This window comes from Misgurnus anguillicaudatus, chromosome 13, assembly GCF_027580225.2.
Source record: "Misgurnus anguillicaudatus chromosome 13, ASM2758022v2, whole genome shotgun sequence".
NCBI lineage: Eukaryota > Metazoa > Chordata > Actinopteri > Cypriniformes > Cobitidae > Misgurnus > Misgurnus anguillicaudatus.
The window spans coordinates 13715721-13727981 of NC_073349.2; the positions used below are offsets into that span (position 1 = coordinate 13715721).

The 12261-nt window shown below is 43.7% G+C and overlaps 1 protein-coding gene across 7 annotated transcripts in view; it reads left to right on the forward strand.

The window, feature by feature from the left end:
- Positions 1-12261, forward strand: part of LOC129430243 (F-box only protein 44) — an 84162-nt gene that overhangs the window by 21724 nt on the left and 50177 nt on the right. The window lies entirely within an intron of this gene.

Genomic DNA, 12261 nt, shown 5'->3' on the forward strand with positions numbered 1-12261 from the left:
AATGGGGTCCAGAACTTTTAAACTCCAAGGGATGACTTAAGTAAATTAGATTTTTAGTTTTCCTTTAGACTAACAACTAGTTTATTCATCAACAATTTACACATAAAGTACCAGGTGTGCAGCATTTGTACTCAAACACAGACTCCAAACAAGTGGAGATTGAGTACATCTTCCAGAAGAGCTGTTTGTAGTGAGACAACTTATTTTTCCGGAATGTAACCTGAGGTGAAAAAAAACATAACATTTAACATTATCAATGATGTTGTTGTAATGCATTTTATTTTTTAATGTCAATATTTACTTTCTAGCCATAAGAAGTGTGCCTGATTCTTAATGCTCATCCCCAACTATGTCCCTGAACCTTTAGCAAGCCAATGACAGGGTCATGTAGGCAACATCTCCTCCTTGAAGAACAACTTCAAGAAGTATATTCTTCAGCAACGCTCCTGATAACTGCAAAGTTAGCACAGGCCGTTAAAAAATGTTAAAAAGCACATTATATAACATTCAACTACCTTGAAGATAAAGCTTGATGGAGGGTCATCATCTTTTAACTGCTCATCATTAAAGAAAAATATAAGTGGATTAAAATTGTTCTATGATACACATTTGAAATCATCATTGCAATTGATTATGCATACCTTGCTAAAAACAGAGGGCACAACTGGGGTTTGGTCTGCTGAAGTGAAGTAATTTAAAAATAGCTGACCAATATTACATAATTTGAAGCCCAGCATAGTATATGTATTTTGTTTTATATCAAAGTTCTTACTTTCATATGCAAGTTCAGTTTTTTTCTTCCCATATAGGTTTCAGGGAGTGCAGAGCATTCTTCTTCTTCTTCTGAAAGAGAATTAGAATAAAAAAGTGATAAAATTATCCATTAATTTTTTTATTTGACAAAAAACATCAGCAAAATATAAAAAGCTGACAATACCAGCTACAACAGCTTATTTTCTCTTTCTCCCATGTCTTTCACAATTTGATTATCATGCAACAAAAACAAATAAAGTAAGAAATAGAACAAGTACATCAAAATTATTTGAATGCAAGGATGCATTACATTCATCACAAGTTACAGTAAAGACTTTTGTAAATATAGAAAAAAATCTAATTAATGGTCCAATTTTAAATTATTCACCAATTAAAAACAACAACATTTCAAAATCTTGCCAACCCCTAATAGTATTAAGAACAGCTATTAAAGGAGTTTGATTAGAGCAAGTACACCTGCTGATTTTTATCATCACTGAAACACTTTGTTACTTCTTTTCACTCAAAGGGTCTGCAGAATATATTTTTACTGAAATAGTGTTATGAGCAAGTCACTAAATCATTCCGTTCCATCTCTTCCCAAAACAGTTTACAGACTGAACAAGATTTCTTCACTTCTTTAAGGGTTTCTTAAAAACACCACATGTTAACAGTACAGCTAATTTTTTCTCGGGTTTTTCGTGTTTAACTGTGTACATAAAGTAATGAATTAGTACAATTTTCAATTATATTAAAATGCATATAGCTACAAAAATAAATACATACTTCAGTGAAGTCAGACTTCTGTCCCAGAACAACATACAGTGCACTATAATATGTGTGGCATGACACACCGAGGGCTGATAGAATATATATAGCGACTACGCCACCCTGGCACTTGGCCAGAGATAATAACTTGCACTTAGGCAACACAGGTTCCTGTACTAAAGAATTGGTAGAAGACGTGGGTAAAATAAGTATGAAATTTTATTAAATATAAAAAAGAGTATTATGCACACAATGAAATCACAACACAATCAATTTAATAGGATGTACTACGGGTGACCTCCATCCTCAAATACCTCTATGGGTGTAAAAGCAGGAGCCGAGGCGTGACAGCAGGGATTAAGGGCACTAATAGGCCTCCACAGCACCGCACAATTTTGGCTACACCTGTGTGGAAACACTCACACACACACACACGCACACCACTGCACGCAGCACAGCACTCGTGAAGCAATACCACCACCAAAATCCACCCCGCCTTCGGCACTCAGCTCCTGTAACAATAAGATAGTATATTACACTTAAGAATGGTCACAAAGTCACTGGTAGGTTCACAACACACTATGAGTGTCAACACAGAGGATGAGGGGGGCACCTTTAACTTCTCACTGTGCCCTTTACACATAAGCACATCAATTAAATCAAAACAAACCAAAAACAAAAAGGGAAAGAGGGATATTAATATCCCTCTTCAATGAACCAAATTAACTCAATAAATTAGAGTTAGAAAATACAAAAATATATAAAAAAAAACATTAAACAAAAAGAAACAACAACCTTTAGCACTCGAATATCACAGTAAAAGAAAAGCAACAAAACTAAAGAAACAATCACGTTCAATAAGCTTCAATCACACACGCACACACACACACACACACACACACACACACACACACACACACACACACACTAAATTACAGGCAAAGCAACAGCGCCTCTGGACGATACTTCCCACGAAGCCCTGACTGTACGAATATTAATCGCCCATAGACGCAACAAGTCTGTAATGAAGTTAAAAATAGAACACATTAAACAGTGTACATGCAAAATGTTTATTACGCTTTAAAAACACGTACCGGTTGAATGAGCGATCCGGAAGCACAGATAAATTCAAGGATAAGGCAGAAAGCTGCAGGCTCGTTCTGTCAATCTGGGATTAATGTGTACAGGGAAACAGGAGCCGCTGATACGAGACAACACGATCTATAATAGAATTAACAGTATCATACAACCTACCATTTGGAACTATAGCACGGTTAAACTCTAAAACCACGTACCGTATGTGTGCGATCTCCCCACAAATCACGTCACAGCCCTCTGTGCACCCGTGGGCTCACTCAAATAAAGAGATCTCACAGCACACAACGGCACCGGGTAACATCAGGCAGCGGTCGGTACTGTTAAAGTCTCCCGCAGACTCACTTCAAACGATACACAAACAGACGCCTTCTAATTACACATGCAGTCTTTACACGAAAACGCATTATAGCGGTTTCACTTACCTATCGAGAGGGAACACGTCAACCAAGCTCCAGTCGCAAGGTGTGTCCAAATAAACCACTCTAGACAAGGAAAATACTAATAAGACACAACACACTACAAACCCTCAACCAACATAACCAACACATACCTGACCGGCGACTCGAGATGACGCAGAAAGGGGGCGTAACGCATAACACCATACTGCTTCGCAGTCAAATTTATACATCCCCCTGCCCAGTGATAGGCTGATCAATGAACACAACGACCAACCAATCCAAGAGCAGGACGGGCTTTGCCAATCCTGTCACAATCTCCCCCCCGCTTCTGCATCGTCGCCCCGACGATGGACATCACTTAATCCCAGGGCCTAAACATTACTGAAATGGCCCTAGATGCTCCATCCTCAGCACCCACCACCCCCACTGACCGCGGAAGGTGGTGGACATTAGAATGTTGACCAGCTGTAGTTCGACTACTTCGGCGGACTCTCTCATCATACAAACCCTCTGGCCTTTGAATTGGCTCATTCCCAACCGGCTGACTCAAGTTAAGTGGGGCCGCCACCACCACTTCACCACTGGGAGGATCTACACAGCCCAAGTCTACTGGGGTACTAACCTCCTCTATCACTGGGGTCTCAGACACTAAAACCCATAAATCTCCCAGTTCAGACTCCTCAGGTGCCTGCTCATCCTGCACCGATACGGCCTCAGTGACAGGGTCCTGAGCAGGTACGTCGCCAGAATCTTGTTGGATTCTAATTTTCAATAAGGAGCGATGTACTTGCCTTACCTTATCCAAATCATCCACCGGGGCAATAGAGTACACTGAGCCTCCTTTTGTAGGGGCTCTCACAACTTGGTACACCACTGGGCTCCACAGATCTTGGATTTTTGACCGACCTCTCACGCCAAAATCGCGGAGATAAACCAGTTGACCCTCCCCCAGTGGTGCATCTCGTACTTGTGAGTCATGCCGTGCCTTGCGGCGTTCCGCATGAACTCTCAAGTGTTCACGGGCCCCCTCGAAAGCAACCTGCAACCGAGTTTGGTGCTCCACAACCCATTCATGCACCTTTCCCACAGCAGTCCCCTCTACCCTACCTAACAGAAAGTCAACGGGTAACCGAGGCTCTTGGCCAAACATCAAATAGTATGGTGACTCACCAGTTGATTGGTGGGGGGTAGTGTTGTAACTAAACAGGACCTGCGGAAGACATGCAGCCCAATCCCGTTTACTCGATGGAGGCAAGGTGCGTAAAAGGTTATGCAGAGTCCTGTTAAACCTTTCACACTGACCAGTCCCTGCGGGATGGTAGGGTGTCGTTCGCGACTTCTCCACCCCATACAAACCACAAAGCTGCTGTATTAGTAAGGATTCGAAATTGCGGCCCTGGTCAGAGTGTATACGACCGGGGACCCCAAACTTACAGAACCACTCCACCACTAACACTTGGGCTACTGTCTCTGCTCGTTGATCCCGTGTAGGAACCGCCAGGGTATATTTGGTGAACACATCTGTGATCACCAAGACATTCTCCAAACCTGAACTGGTCGGCTCCAACACGGTAAAATCCACAGCCAAGATCTCATTTGGCCTAGAGGCCAACAAGTGCCCCATAAAACTAGAGGCCACTGGCTGCACACCCTTGGCGGACTGACAACGTTCGCATTCTTTACACCATCTGGCCACCTCACCGGACATACCAGGCCAGTAGCAACGCTGCCGGGCCAGCTCGGTCGTGCGTTCAATGCCCTGGTGTCCATGCTCCTGGTGTAACCCCCTTAAGACCTCAGCTCTTAACACAGACGGCAAAAGAACTTGAAGGATTTCCTCTCTCCCATCGGGAAGAAATACCCGACGATAAAGAACTCCTTCTCGTTCTACCAGTCGATCCCACTGACGGAGCAAAATGAGACTATTCTTAGACAATTCTTTCCGTTCCTCTGGACCTGGAAAGTTTTTACTGCGCCAGAGACACCCCACACCCCCAATGACTGGGTCAGCTTCCTGCAGTGCCCTGAGATCAGCAGCAGAATAGCTCGGGAAAACCTTCAGGGCAGCTTGAGTTGCCTGATACATATGCCCCATTCCTGCAGCTTGTTGTATCGATGCAGGAAGCACAGTAACTGGTACAAACTGCCCTACTTCCCCACTGTCGATTGGAAACTGTCTCGAAAGGGCGTCAGCATTACCATTACTCTTACCAGGCCTGTACCGAATTTCAAAGTCAAAAACAGCAAGCTGGGCAGCCCAACGCTGTTCTGTGGCCCCCAGCTTTGCTGACGTCAAATGGCTCAGGGGGTTGTTATCTGTAAAAACAATGCATTTCTGCCCTAGTAAATACTCCCTGAATTTTTCAGTCATCGCCCACTTAAGCACCAAAAACTCCAATTTCATAGAGCTATAATTTGCAGAATTGCGCTCAGTGGGCCGCAGGCTACGACTGGCAAAAGCAATAGGTCGAACTTTTCCCTCCTGTTCCTGAGACAGAACAGCACCCAACCCTTGAAAACTTGCGTCTACCTCAAGAACAAAGGGCAAAGAAAAGTCTGCATATGCCAAAATAGGGGAAGTGGTAAGCTTCTCCCTTAAGGTGTCAAAACTCTTTTGACATGATTCAGTCCAGGCATCGGCAAACCCCTGACCAACTACCTTTTTACGCTTGCCCCCAGCAAACTCTGCCACCAGCTTATGTAAGGGGGCTGCCAACTTGGCGAACCCCTCCACGAAGCGGCGGTAATAGCTGGCAAACCCTAAAAAAGAACGAAGCTCTGTTACACTTGCTGGACAGGCCCAACTAGCCACTACCTCCACCTTACTTGGATCCGTGGCTACTCCCTGAGAGGATACCACATGACCCAAATACTTTACCTGTTCCTGGAAAAACACACACTTCTCCAGCTTGGCTTTAAGCCCTTCCCGCTTCAATCGACCCAAGACTAACTCCAACCGTTCCAGATGTTGAGTCACTGAGGAGGAGAAAACCACAATGTCGTCCAGGTATAAAAGCAAGGACTGATGCCGTTGGTCCCCAAACAACCTTTCCATCAAACGCTGGAAAGTGCTGGGAGCATTACAAAGCCCAAACGGCATCCTGTTCCACTCAAATAATCCAAATGGAGTACAGAAGGCTGTTTTGGACTTATCCCCCTCAGTGACTGGAACTTGGTTGTACCCGCTGGCCAAATCCAAGGTGGAGAACCAGCGTGCCCCGGTCAATGCATCTAACGTTTCCTCGATGCGAGGCAGCGGAAACGCGTCCTTCCTGGTCTTCGAATTCAACTGACGGTAGTCTACGCACATGCGTAGACTACCGTCTTTCTTTTTTACAAGGACGATAGGGGATGCATACGGGCTACAGCTTTCTCTAATTACCTGAGCATCAAGAAGCTGGTTAATGTGTGTTTTCACTACATCATATTCTGAGGGTGGCAAGCGCCTGTACCGCTGCCGAACCGGAACGTCATCAGTAAGGGGAATGTCATGAGAAATCAAGTCTGTACAGCCCAAATCACTTTCGTGCGCTGAAAACACAGACTGATACCTCTGCAACAGGGCCCTAACCCTATCCTGCTCCCTACTCTCCAGGGCTGATAAATCAATAGTGTCGATCCTCTGCTGCAACGGAGGTTCTAACACACACTCTTGAGCACCTACCATTGCAACAGTCTCCTTCACTTCAATGACCCCTGGAGGCAAACTCACCACAAACACACCATGTAGGGAACCCAACAGTGTATTTGGATAGAGTACCACATCTAACACCCCTACATTTACAATTGGAATGTAAACTGTACCCCGAACTGATGGCACCAATGCAGGCGAGGCCAGAAGGCCAGCCGGGAGTCCCGACTCAAGTGGCTCGAACAACACTGTACCCTGAGAGTACTGCTCAGAACAGGTGGCAGCCACAATCTTCATGGTGCCACCTGGGATACGACACTGATGACGTCCTCGCACCTTTACTCGCCCTACCTGTCCAAGTCCTGGTTGACGTGTATCCTTGTGACACTGCTGCAAAGCCTGCATCACAAAATCAGGAACCTCTACTACGGGTGGAGAGTCAAACAAGGCTCGGCCATGTCGACCAAACAGCTCCTGGTAACACCGGCTCAACACATTCATTCCCAGTATTCCTGGGACCTGAGCACACGTATTACCAGGGGGATCCTTTACTACCAATATCCCACACCCTGACACCATCTTACCACACAACTCAACATCCAATTCCAGATAACCAAGATATGGAATAGCGAGCCCATTAGCCGCCCGTAGTTGGAGCCATTGGCAAAGTTTTAGGCGCTCCTGACCCCAAGGTTCAAAATGGCTTAAAAAGCAGCTCTCGGTTATAGTGGAAACCATAGAGCCTGTGTCAATCAAACAAGTCACCCCAACTCCCCCAATCTTGACCACCAGTTGTGGGCAGCCAGACATTAAATGAGACATCGAGCCCCTAATTACCCCAGCCGAGCTGTGGCTCAACAGCCCGGCGGGCACTAGTTTTCCGACGGCTGGCTTGGATGACGTTGTCCCCTCCCTAATAATGCCGGGGTATGATCATAACGCAAAGGATTAGAAGATGACTCAGAAGCCGAATTGGCAGGCCGTGACAAATTACACTCCCTGGCAAAATGCCCAGGTTGATGGCACCGCCTACAAACCACCGGTCCATAACGTGGGGAATGACTACGCGAACGTGCGCCTTGAAATTGGGTGAAACTTTGAGTCAGCTGATTCAACTGATTTTGTTGAGCTTTTAACATTTCTCGTAATTCGCTCAATTCGGATGACGAAGACTCATTAGCAACGGAGCGCTGATTCCCCTGTACACCATATTGAATCCCATACGAAAACGGGACAGACTGGCTACGAGCCCGCGCACCCCCTGGCAAACCCTCCTGTTCCCACCGTATCGCCTCACTGCGTACTTCTAATAGTGTGATATTTGGTTGACGGCGAACTAACTGCTTGAGTTCACGCCGGAGAGCATTATCACCAACATGCTCCGCAAACTGGTCACGCAGCAATAATGGAGCATTTGAAACCGCCCCAGGAAACCGCTGTTTAACTTTTTCCATAAGACCCATCAGAGCAAGGGAAAACTCCAATAGGCTCTCCCCCTCCAACTGTCGTCTGGAAAAAAAACGCTTCCTGCAATGCTACGTGGGACTGTGAGCAGCCAAAAACCTCACGCAACGCAGAAAAAATCTTTTCTGGATCCCCTCGTTCAGCATCCGAACGATATCGGATCTCGTCACGGGCCTCCCCCTCTAGATGGTCAAATAGAAAGAACGCCTGCTCGCCTACTGACAAATGACGGGTCCGAATACAGGCCTGTGCCTCCTCAATCCATTCGCTGATGCCAATACCAGACCGACCATTGAGCCGTGGACACTTCCGGTCATGAGGTACAAACACAAATCTTTCCGACGGATTGGCACCAGCAACAGCTGGAGGAGGCACAACAGGCTCTGGATCGGGCACATGAGAAGATGAAGTGCTGGAGCCAGGCAACGCGAGAGCACTCTCTTGACGCAAACGCTCATTGTCTGCCTTCAACTGCACCACCAATTCTCTTAGTTCCCTAAGTTCTTCTTCCATTATTTAAATCACAACTTACCACCACGACGGGGGTCGCAAAAATAGAGAAAGCTGCTCACCGCAATCCAGCAGACGCTGTCACTTTGCCTAAAACAGTCAACACAAAACAATAACAAAAAAAACACAGAGCAATTACAATTCACCTTAACAAAAAAACTACTAAATACCCACGTCTTCGCCTAAATAAGCACTATCCTGCCGACTACGCCAGAATGTGGCATGACACACCGAGGGCTGAAAGAATATATATAGCGACTACGCCACCCTGGCACTTGGCCAGAGATAATAACTTGCACTTAGGCAACACAGGTTCCTGTACTAAAGAATTGGTAGAAGACGTGGGTAAAATAAGTATGAAATTTTATTAAATATAAAAAAGAGTATTATGCACACAATGAAATCAACACAATCAATTTAATAGGATGTACTACGGGTGACCTCCATCCTCAAATACCTCTATGGGTGTAAAAGCAGGAGCTGAGTGCCGAAGGCGGGGTGGATTTTGGTGGTGGTATTGCTTCACGAGTGCTGTGCTGTGTGCAGTGGTGTGCGTGTGTGTGTGAGTGTTTCCACACAGGTGTAGCCAAAATTGTGCGGTGCTGTGGAGGCCTATTAGTGCCCTTAATCCCTGCTGTCACGCCTCGGCTCCTGCTTTTACACCCATAGAGGTATTTGAGGATGGAGGTCACCCGTAGTACATCCTATTAAATTGATTGTGTTGATTTCATTGTGTGCATAATACTCTTTTTTATATTTAATAAAATTTCATACTTATTTTACCCACGTCTTCTACCAATTCTTTAGTACAGGAACCTGTGTTGCCTAAGTGCAAGTTATTATCTCTGGCCAAGTGCCAGGGTGGCGTAGTCGCTATATATATTCTTTCAGCCCTCGGTGTGTCATGCCACATTCGCAAAGAAACACCAAAAAAGGTTAAATGGGTAACAGCAGTCAATTACCTCGATGTTCCTCGTTTACAGTACATATATATGTACTTGCCATCAAGACAAACACTCCAGTTATTTGACAGCCTTTGTCTTGCATTGTCCTTGTATTGAAATCAAACAAACCCTAAATTATTAATTGATGTGATAAACACACAACAACTTGTAAATTAAAAACTTTATACATTACAGCAGAAGCTTTGATCATATGTGGGACATCAAAAAAAATCTTTCACTGGTAAGTGAACCTAAAACACAATAACATGCGTTTCACATTTATTTCACTGATTGTTATGAGTAATACATTTTATAAAATAATTATGATATTAAAACAAATGTTTACATTACATTACATAACATTGTGGATTACGCAGAAAAAAGCACAATGAAAACTTTTAAAAATGAAAAGGTTTAAAAATTGCATGCATTGTACAGGAGTTGTAACGTTATTCTAATATCAAATCCATTTACAAAACGTTTAATACATTTACATTTACAATTTGAAAATCAGTGCAGTCCTAAAACATACAAAAATTACACTGCCACAATACCTTATTGATTGTGTCATGCACGTTACAGATTTTGTAATTTGGGTGCTAATAAAAAAACTACAGAAATGTATTTGGATACACTTTACCCTTATTCTTTTTTTAATACATCAAGACTAAAAACAGCGTACAAACAGAATTATAAAATGGTCTTCTTCAGAACTTATAATCCTTTTTTACAAAACTAAAAACTGTACAGCTGCAGTAAGCTTACCCCTTCATTTCAACGGCACACTGACGTGTGAAAGCGGTTTTCTTTGTTTTCTGATCGATCGCAACAAAACTTACACATTACCGCCACCAACTGTGGAGCATAAACCAGTAGCTGCTACAACACAGGTGATACTAAATAAACCAATCAAAATCCTCTGGAAGTTTGTACAGCCCACTTGCGGCTAAAGCTCCACCCACTTGCTGCTAACCCATTTGCAGCTGGCTCCGACCTCCGTTTATACCCATCTCTAGGTAGCTAGGTAACGCTGCTATCTCTGCTTGTACTTCGATTTCATGGACGATGCCGGACTTTTGTGCTGCGTATGGATGTTAGGCCTACTAGCACTATGCATTATAGTTAGAAAAAGTAGATTTTCATAGTATCAAAACTTTATTTTTTTCTGGACTTAATGCTAAATACATGTCTGACTGTTGGAATGAAAAAAAAACTAGAAAATCACATTCATCATGATTTAAGGTGATTTTATTTCCGTTACAGCATTGCATACATACAATGACGATGATGCAGGGCTGCCCTGTTTAAAGATGGTGGCTCTATTTGACGTATTCGTTCCCATGAACTGCTGTAGCCAAGGCGACATCTAGTGTACATATCTATGGGTTACACCTAGGAATGCACCGATACCGATACTGGTCGAATTTTCTAAAGTCCCCCGATACCGGGGATCGATACCTCGGTCTGAGAAATGTCTATGTTTGAGCGGCGTGTAAGGGGTTAATGCCTCTTGTGTTGTCCAAAGAGGCAGAGTTTACAACAAACTGAAAAAAATACTTGAGTTGCACTGTCACTGTTTACATTTTTTTTAATAATTATAATTTATTCTGTAATATGTTGTGTACAACATGTTTTTCATATGTTCTTAATTCCAAACTAGTCCCTTGTTTTTTTGTTAAATTATATGACTAAAGCTGTTACCTGTAAATTTAAATCATGTTTTTTTTAAGTACTTGGTATCGGTAAGTACTGAAATGCAAGTACTCGTATTCCAAAAAAGTGGTATCGGTGCATCCCTAGTTACACCCACTGAGTGGCAAAAGATAGATCGGCAGAATTTGTGTACAGTGTGAAATCAGCGAAAATGCGTCTAAATGAGAAAAAGCTTTTGTGCGATAGACTGTACTAACAGATTTAACAAGAATTCGGAGCTATCGTTTTACAGACAGCAAAAAAAAAAAAGAGAAGTAAATGGATCGTCCATGCCAACTCCGGCGTGGTCACATGGAAAAGTGACATCAATGCATACCCTCTTAACGTCATGACCAAGGGACAACCTTCTGGTCTCTCTGCAATTCACAATTCATCTACTGGCCAATCTTATAGACCCACATGTTAAAATGGCCAACTTTACAGCAGAAATAAATCTTTACAGCCTGGTAAAAGTGTTCTATGTAGCTACTTTGTCCTTCATGACAACTGTGAATTGTTTTGTAACTCATGCGTTTAAATTATATTAAGCCTTAAAGTTCTGCATTATTAATGGCGTGGCCGCTTAAGTGACAGGTGAAATGCTGCTGCTGTCACTTCCGTGGAGCTAGGTGGGCGTGGTTTCAGCAACCAATCATCTTGTAGTCTCAGCCTCAGACGTCACGCCCCTAGACGTCGCTAGACGAAACAAACTGTGATTGGTTGTTTGACATGTTGGCCAAACAGCCTAGTGGGCGGGCTTTGTCCAGAAAAAGCAGCGAATAACACACAAGACTAGTTATCTTGGGTCCACCTTTGTCCCGTCTTTTTGACGATTTTTGGTTATCCAGGAGTGACGCGGTGGCAAGATGAAGACGGCAGGCTTCGCCTACTTTGGGCTTCAAAAAAGCTCTTCACAAACCTACGAGTGATGTCACGGACAGTACCTGCATATTTTTTACAGTCTATGGTCACGACGAGGAAAATAAGATGATCACTTCTTCTG